At 36.2% G+C, this 7,577-nt stretch overlaps 1 long non-coding RNA gene across 1 annotated transcript; it reads left to right on the top strand.

Annotated features, from left to right (window-relative positions):
- The first annotated feature begins 5,644 nt into the window (after positions 1–5,644).
- Positions 5,645–6,013, top strand: LOC119765511. The gene is made up of 3 exons (XR_005276785.1): positions 5,645–5,700; positions 5,757–5,823; positions 5,878–6,013. It is a non-coding gene; the product is annotated as an uncharacterized LOC119765511 (long non-coding RNA).
- Positions 6,014–7,577: the final 1,564 nt, after the last annotated feature.

Here is a 7,577-nt window from a genome sequence, read left to right as displayed (position 1 = left end):
AATCTCCTCCGGGCTGTAACAATTCATTAAACCGATTAAATGTTATGGAAATTGTACCCGCGAGTTCACCTCCACGAAGTGAAAGAAGGATGAGGGAGTTTTTTACGATGATTTTTTTGCGCGAAATGCACAATATCTTACTTGGAAGATAGAACCATCGTGTTGCTTTATTGGGGTTCACCCGGTAGTCGCCGATGTAATTGTTTAATTTTGCGAGAAATACAGTTGTGCGCGCTCATTACGCGAAATCGGGTGAAATCTTATGCACCTCGGCTACCAACATTTAGGTACACGCTAAATTCGCACCTGGCGTGCAAATTTTGGCGGCATTTTTATTTGAGATAATTTACAACAATTTTGACCCAAAGCGAATGTTTGTTCTTCGCCGTTTTCAAAGTCAGTGAGGCTTACACACATTGAAGATCGATGAAAAGACGATAGTCAAGTCAAAGTCCAGTTCTTTCAGGAGGTTTACAAAAGTATTGATTCAAGTTTCAGAATTTGTTACAGTTTGGTGATTTTGATAATCCTTGATTTCGAATCAAATGTTCAACGAAAATACTTGAGACTGGCTGAGGAATTATGAGAAAGTATAGTCTTGTTTTTTTTTTTGCTAATACACTCAACCCCCGGTGGTTGGTCACTTTTTTGTTTTACACTTTTTAGTTTGTACCCCGTTGGTTTGACAAAGTCAAACTAAAAAGTGACGAACTGTCACTTTTTAAACGGCACACTGTCAAAACAACTGTTTGATAGTGTGTGTGAACTCCGTGTAAAAGGGGTGTGAAAATAAAAAGTGATCCCGTTGACAACAGTTGGCTCCCCTCGCGGACAATTGTCCATACAAAAAAAAACTTTTTTGTATGGAGCGTGGACAATCGCCATACCTCCCCCCTCCCCTGATGCAAGGTAAATATTTTTTTGATGATTCTTATTTTAACTTTTTGTCACTAAAACATGATTTGCAAAAAAAACACTATATTGTTTTTTTTTTATTTTTTGATATGTTTTAGAGAACATCAAATGCCAACTTTTCAGAAATTTCCAGGTTGTGCTAAAAATTTTTGACCGAATTAAGATTTTTTTAAATCAATACTGATTTTTTTTCAAAAATTCGAAATATTGGTCGCAAAAATTTTTCAACTTTATTTTTCGATGTAAAATCAAGTTGCAATCAAAAAGTACTTCAGTTAAATTTTTATAAAGTGCACCGTTTTCAAGTTAAAGCCTTTTTAGGTGACTTTTTTTTAAAAAATAGTCAATGTTTTTAATTTTTTTAAATGAGTGCACATGTTTGCCTACCTTTGAAAAAATTTTTTTTTTGAAAGGCTGAAAAAATACTCTATATTTTTCTTTTTCAACTTTGTTAATACGACCCTCAATTGCGGAGATATTGCCATGCAAAGGTTTAAAAATATGAAAATTGATGTTTTTCAAGTCTCAGCCAAACAACCCACCATTTTCTTACGTCGATATCTCAGCAACTAATGGTCCGATTTACAATGTTAAGATATGAAACCTTCGCGAAATTTTCCGATCTTTTCGAATACAATATTTTCGAAATTTTTAAATCAAGACTTACATTACAAAAGGGCCAAATATTGAATATTACGCCCATTTTAAATGTTAATCTCGATTTAAAATGTTTGAAAATATTTTTTTCGAAAAGATTGGAAAATTTCACGAATGTTTCATATTTTAACATTGCAAATCGGATTATTACTTGCTGAGATATCGACATTAAAAAACGGTGGGTTGTTTGGGTGTGACTTAGAAAACATCAATTTTCCTGTTTTTTAACCTTTGCATGGCAATATCTCAGCAACTAATGGTCGTACCAACAAAGTTCAAAAAAGCAAAATATAGAGAATTTTCTCAGCTTTTCAATTTTTTTCAAAGGTGGGCAAACATGTGCACTAATTAAAAAAAATTAAAAAACTTTGACTATTTTCAAAAAAGTAACCTAAAAATGGCTTTGATTTAAAAACGGTGCACTTTATCAAAATTTCACTAAAGAACTTTTTGATTGCAAATTTGATTTTACATCGATTGATTACCTCTAAAACATATACAAAAACAAAAAAAATAAAATAGTGTTTTTTTTTTGCAAAACAAGTTTTCGTGATAAAAAGTAAAATAAAATTCACCAATTTTTTTTTACCGTGTATTATTTTTTTCAGTTCAGTGTTTTCCATATCCATACCTACAACTCTGCTGAAGATTGGTGCGCTGGAAGTGGGAACGTGAAGTCGTGATTATTCGGGTTAATTTTTTGTGTGTGCTTTTGTATCGCTATTCGTATGGGGTGAGTGCATAATTTGTAAAGGTTGTGTAAAAAATATTCGGAGTGAAAAGTGATTTTTTTTGTGTGTGTCTTTGGTCGTGAATTGTGTGTGTCTTAATTTATTGTTTTGTGATTTTCAAAGCCCTTCCTATATCATCGTTGATCGGAAGGCACGGCGTCGGGTGGATTGTGTTTAATTTTTTCGAATAAGGTTTTATTTTTTTTGCGGTGAAAAGGCATTTCTACACCCAAAATTCAGAGTCGAGATAATCGTTCTCTCACAATTTATTGAGGGCTCAGTGCCAAAATCGATAGAATAATGGTACCAACTCACACCATCATAACAAATGAGTTCATTCGTTAGTTGAATCAATAAATCTCCAACAAGTGTCATACATCGACTTCTGACTTCTCCTTGGTCACCAAGCTGTGGTGGCCGAGGCAGCTAAGTCATTGGATTGGTTTGTCAAAGGTCTCTGGTTCGATTCCCGTTGTCGACACTTTTGGTTTTTTGTTTGACGGATGAACTTTTTTTGCAAATGAACCTCGAGAGAATAGTTCTATCGCCCATCTCGAGCTGTGTTCTCTGCGTTCGTGAATGGTACTACTATTCTCTCGACTCGAGACCATCATTCTCTCGGACTAGCGCTGCCAGTTTTGGGTGTATATAATGATCGAAAGACGCAATGACAATTTGGATCGTCGAGTTAATAGTGGGCAAAATAACTGTGTGTGAGTGATTTTGTGTGCTAACCAGAAAGACCTTCCCATAGCACCGTTGCTCGGAAGGTTCGCCGACGGGTCTGTTATGAAAGTCCTCCCCATCGCGCCGTAGCTCGGGAAGCATCGAAAAGCCAATACCTTATCCTACTAACCCAAAAAATATTAATCACGTGATGCTTGAAGGAGATGCTATGGATTCAACGGTCTCAAGCGGTATCAACAAGTATATAGCGAAATACTATGTGCTTGATGAGTCTGCAACTTCAACTATCTGACTAACATTCCTCCCTTTCGTTGAACTGCAGGCTTCTTGGGAGGGCGCCGGTATTGACTATTAAAGTAGGGATCTTCAGAGGTTAAACAGTGAACGGATGGTTGGCTCCCACTGATCATTTTTGATTCATTGTTTAACATCTGCTTATCTGCACAAAAAAAGTTTCAGTCGGATTAAAAAATACAAAAAAAAAAATCGAATGACCGAAATCTGTCAGAACTGGTCAGCTGCTAAAATGACAGGATTTGTTCTAGGAACGATTTTTTTTCAGCAAAGTCATCTTAAGGTGTCCTTTGCACAGCCCTTTTAACAGAATTCGGTTTCATTGAGAAGTTCCTGAGAAATAGTAAAATCCGTAATAAAATACTTTGACTCAATCTTACCCCCCAGATCCAATGTCACCTTCACTGATTGTATATTTTCGCATGTTAAAAAATAAAAGGGGTCCGTAACGAGACGTCGAAAAACGGACAACGGATCCCTGATCAGGGACCAAAAGGACCCCTTAGGAAAAAGTTTCACGCAAATCTAAGAGGAGTGTGAGTTGGCGGAGAATGGCGCAATACACTTCTTTGAAACCAGATCTAATATATTTTGCTGGACTTCTTTTTTTGGGTATTAAGAGACTTTTTCAATGAGCACAAGAGATAGGAGCTTGGGCAAACCTATCAAATATTATGAGCAGCTCAGATATTTTGGTATTTTTTTCCTGAAATTCCTGCTGAGACACCTTATTTGTAAGCTCCACTCAGATCAATCTAACTTTAAAGTGTACAACCATTATTAATATCGCACTTCAAGAAAGCAAAGAGGAGAAAAACAAGTGGATACAAGCTAAACTTGTAGGGTAAGGTGGTCCAGAAGTGTGTACGACGTTTTTACAAGTGCCATCCAGTTCGATGTGTCTCTTTGTACTCTCCACCCGCACAGACGATGTCTTGTAAGTGAATCGCGCGCTTTATGACCACTTTTATGGCCTTGTCCCCCTCTAGCTGACAGGGGTTGAAACAGTAGCACCACTACCGCTGAAAAGCAATCCATTTCTGATGTTTTGGTATGAGGAAAAGCTAGGTGCAAAGTACTTATTTTCATGCAGTTTAAAAATTGAAATTATTTTTTTTTCAATATTTTTTCAACATACATGACACTATTCAGTTACTAGTTGACACTCATGAAAATAGGCCGCTTTCCCCAGCAAATTTTTCGCAGATTGTCTTCGACGGCGTCGTCGTCGTCGTCGGTTACACCGGAAATAAAAACGGATCGGGGAGCAAACAATGCCAAGGATTCACGCTGGCGCTGCGCTGCACCGGAACCACCGGTGGCAATAATCATAAAACTAAGGCAATCATTTTTAATGATTACAGTGTCCTGCCAGGAGCAGCAGCAGAAAACTATAATTTATTGCAAATTTCTAAATGCAAACTAATGAAAATCTCGTGGAAAAGTGCATTTTCTCACGCGCACGAATTCCGTTTTATTTCCCACCTTGCTGCGTGCTAAATTGAGCATAAATATTGACAGCAATAAAAATTAATACCAAACTCATTAGTCACTGTAGGGAAATATTACTATAAAACGGGTACCGCCGGAAATTATGCAAAGTGCCGTTTGGTCGTTTGGTCGGGATCACCTGTGGTGAATCCTTTTTTGAGCGCATCAATCAGACAACTGCAAAAGGATGAACACCTTGTGCAGTTTCACCTTCCAGAAAGGGGTGCACCGGTTTTGCTGTGGGAAAAAAATCAACCCCTCCTCGGGCGTTCCGATGCAAATGATGGCGGTTTTCCTGCTTTTTTTCCTTCTCAGACAAGATGACGAATCACGGATCATCAATTTGAATCATGATTTGGGCAAACCGGGTGTGACAAAACTGTTTGGTTATAAAAATTATGCAAGCGATTGCATGGTGTGTCTGAAATAAAAAAAAAAAATGCAATTTTATTTGATTATGATCTAATGCCAAACATTTGAACATGTTTTCTCTCAAAATTTCATAAAGCCAGATTTTCAACCTTGTAACCCTGTGGGCGAGTTTTGATTGCTTAATAGTACTGCAACTTTATTTATTGATGTGCTGAAAAAAATAAGTTTTGCAACGAATTGCATTCTACATTTTATGCATTCTACTCCTAAAAACTCCCTTTGAATAGGGCTAACTATCCCCCAACTCACATAGTAGTTTCCCCGACTCCTTTTCGATTGGCGAGAAATTTTGTCCTAAGGGGTAATTGTTGTCCCTGATCACGAGTCTGAGCTCTATTACACAATGTATTTTCTATAGAAATCGATCAATTTACCCTTTAAGTTACCGATTATCACCGCGTAAAAATTATAAATAAATTGATACAAAATCGTCAAATTCCAAATTGACCGTTGGTTTTATCCAGATTACCCGGATGAATACCAATCAGAAACAGTGAGTAACACATGATTGAGTACATAAACAAGTAACTTAATCTAAATTATTCACAGACAAACGACACTAACGACAGTTTACACTTTGACTAAAACTACACTGGACGAGAAACAATCCTTCTTAGTACGTATTTTAACAGCTATTATTTAGTCATGGGCTAACAAAAATAAATTTTAGATTCCCTGAAGAAGACCCCATAGAGGGTTGAAACGTTGGATACGAGAAAATAAGCGTTGTTTCGAATTTTCCCGCCAAGACCGAAAAGCCGAAAACCTAACCTATAATTTGTGATCCGGTCGATAGGAAGCACTCATCAAATACTATGGCTAATTTCTTCAATAGAATAGACAGTGAATATGGAACCCAAACAAATTCAAATAGTGATTTCTAAAAACAGTCACCTACATAGTAGGCCACTAAAATGCTAACCTTTTGATTTATCACCAAAGAATGCTTTTATCGACATTTTTTTTCAAAGATGGCGTATATCTCGTGTAGATCATGAGCTAGAAATTTGGCGTTTTTTGACAAACTTTCTTTCGATTAGATTAGAATAATTTCGCCGAAGATACCAAAGCCATAAAACGCCATCCAATAAAGTAAGATTTTTGTTGACACCCTAGAAGGTCTTTACCCTGTATGTCAATAACATCAAAAGATAGCTCTTATCAAGTAGATCAACTCTTCCCAAGACACAATTTTGCTAGGATGCCAAATAAAGGAGATACCGATTTATTCCACTTTATTTTGCCATTCTGAACACTGTGGCATAGGACTAAGTTTCATGTAAATCGAAGAGGGGTCCGGGCAACTTTTTCCGATTTCGTGTGAGAACTTAGTGGCGTAGAATTAATCAAATAATTTTAAGTCAAATGTCCATTTGTTTAGCCAAATCACTGTTGAAAACAACACAATATTGAATAGTATTACTTTTTGGTACAAGTGGTGAAAAGTTCAATTTTTCAGCACCCATTTCATTGCTGTAAAGTATCATTTTTGGGCACTTGTATCGAAAAGCATTTCTTTTTGATTCTGTTATTTTTGGTAGATAAAAGAAGGCCGTTTCATCGGTCGAGAATGACAGAAAAAGTAAATATAATAACGACGGAATTGCAAAAAAAAATATTTAGGTAAAACTTGTTGCAACGAATTTATGATGTAACTTTTTTTACTAAAAATCTAACTAAAAAAAAAAAATGTCAGAATGAAGGATGATGGAAAAACAAAACAAACCAAATTTTGTTGAATTACTTTTTTCGGTTAAGTGTCACCAATCAAATTTGATGTGTTTACAATCGTTTTTAAAATAGCTTTCTATTGACTGTAATTAAATACTCTGTAAAAATGTATCCATAAAAGTGCTTCAACAGGCCAGCTAAATCTAAAATATATTTATGCTCCCTGCAAAGGCGAATGAATTTTCCTCAGTTGAAAGTTTTCTGTTTCTTACAGTCAAATTCTAGTAAAACAGAAATTAAATTGAACTAGCAAATCATTAAAAAAAATATTAATTTTTAACTGGACAAAAGACTAATAATGATAATGATAACCTTACTTTCTTTTTCCATGGAAAATATCTGATTTATGTTTATATCCTAGGACCCTTGAATAATGGGTAATTCTCAACCAACTCACACGAAATCGGGAAAAGTTGCCCCGACCCCTCTTCGATTTGCGTGAAACTTTGTCCTAAGGGGTAACTTTTGTCCCTGATCACGAATCCGAGGTCCGTTTTTTGATATCTCGTGACGGAGGGCGGTACGACCTTCTATTTTTGAACATGCGAAAAAGAGGTGTTTTTCAACAATTTGCAGCCTGAAACGGTGATGAGATAGAAATTTGGTGTCAAAGGGACTTTTATGTAAAATTAGACGCCC

The sequence above is a fragment of the Culex quinquefasciatus genome, chromosome 1 (genome assembly GCF_015732765.1).
Source record: "Culex quinquefasciatus strain JHB chromosome 1, VPISU_Cqui_1.0_pri_paternal, whole genome shotgun sequence".
NCBI classification, from domain to species: Eukaryota; Metazoa; Arthropoda; class Insecta; order Diptera; family Culicidae; genus Culex; species Culex quinquefasciatus.
The sequence above is the reverse complement of the archived record's forward strand: the minus strand, read 5'-3'. Positions and strand labels throughout refer to the sequence as shown.